Below are 1,614 nucleotides of genomic sequence, written 5' to 3'. Positions count from 1 at the left end.
AAAAAAGTGAGGCCTCAGGGGGGTGTGGGGCATGGGGTGCTGGGGTCAAGCCCACAGTGGCGCTTAAAGGTTTTAAAAAACTGAGGGGAATTGATCAAAACTGGAGCAGACAAAATATGGACCAGATGTGCATGGCGACCAATCAGCTTCTCTCTTCAGTTTGTTCAGTTAAGATTTGGAAATGAAAGAGAGAAGCCGATTGGTGGCCATGCACAGCTGCTCCAGTTTTGATAAATCCCCCTAATTGTTTCTTTGTAAAGCACACTAGGTGCGTTGCACAACAGCATGCTTCAATCGATCACTACCGTGCTCTTAATGCGACGCATAAGGTCTCGTTCACACCTAGGCGTATTGCCTATGCGCGACCGTCGCACGTTTTTTCACCGCGATTCGTGGTAAAAAAAGTCGCGCGACCGTCGTGCGTTTCCGAAGGCTACTTGGCTGTATCCCAATGGAAACGTGCAACAAAACAGCCCAAAGTAGTACCTGTACATTTTCAGGCGTGGGCCGTTTTGTAGCGCGTTAGGGACGGGCGGAAATACGCCAAGGTGGGAACGAGACCATTGAATACAATGGGATTTATATTTTTGAGCGTTTTGTAGAGCGTTCGTCGAGCGTAGAACGCGCTACAAAACGTTCAGGTGTGAACGAGGGCTAAGTGTGAACGGGCCCTTTATCATCATCAACCTTTACTGACCCAAAGAAAGGCAACTAGCCCTGTGAAGTGTGCTGCTGTTTGCTATAGCAAAGTCCCAGGATCAACATCCTACTCTGAATTTGTAGAATTAGTTTAACTATTGTGGTCCATCCAGTCCTGAGAAGTAGACAGCACAGCCTGGTGACTTGTCTTTTCTCTACTGCAGTTACAGCAATACATCTAGGTCAGTGGTTCTCAACCTGTGTAACCTCAGGACCCACATTTGTCCTTGGTCATTAGGGCATGACCCAAGTTGCACTGCGATCGAACTGTGGGAGGGAGGTGCGTTTTGGATGCCATTCAAATGAATGGCAACGTAACACACCTCCCACACCAGAACGCGTGGTAGGTGCGATTGCATGGTACACTGCTTTACTTGCATGGGACTGCCCATTCTCACTACCTTACGAGAACTGGAGCGGATCCTCAGCTTGGGGTCCAGTGTGGGCTGCTGTGATGTGACGGAGCTCCATCCATGTGTGCATTGCTTGTACAGCTCTCTTGTGCTAGAGGGCCTGGCAGCCAGAATGTGACATCACTCCGGTCCAGTAGTAATTCCAAAAGATGTCACCAGCACTCTAAAAGTAGATTCAATATATTTTAATGACAACGGTCATTCAAAATCACAAGTACTTTCGGGGCCACGTTGGGTCCCCGTCATCAGGCTCAGAACCGGTCCAGGCACCACTGCAGGACACGTGAGAGAGCTGTAGATATGGAGGGAGCTCCCTCGCAGCCATAGTCGCTTCACTTCAAGCTTAGGCTGGGTTCACACCTGGGCGTTACCATAGGCGCGTTTTATGCGCGTTTTTTCAGCTCGTTTTTTAGTTCAGTGAAACGCACGTTCGACGCTCGTTTTTATACCTCCCTGGCGGTATGATTTTTTTTTTTCCTTTTTTTCGGGGGTTTTTTTTTTC

General features: G+C 48.6%; 1 protein-coding gene across 1 annotated transcript in view; it reads right to left on the bottom strand.

Annotated features, from left to right (window-relative positions):
* Positions 1-1,614, bottom strand: part of MEGF8 (multiple EGF like domains 8) — an 80,663-nt gene that overhangs the window by 71,623 nt on the left and 7,426 nt on the right. The gene's annotated exons all lie outside the window — the stretch shown is intronic.

Source organism: Nanorana parkeri, unplaced genomic scaffold, assembly GCF_000935625.1.
Source record: "Nanorana parkeri isolate BGI_ZX_2015 unplaced genomic scaffold, ASM93562v1 scaffold173, whole genome shotgun sequence".
In the NCBI taxonomy this organism is placed as follows: Eukaryota; Metazoa; Chordata; class Amphibia; order Anura; family Dicroglossidae; genus Nanorana; species Nanorana parkeri.
The sequence above is the reverse complement of the archived record's forward strand: the minus strand, read 5'-3'. Positions and strand labels throughout refer to the sequence as shown.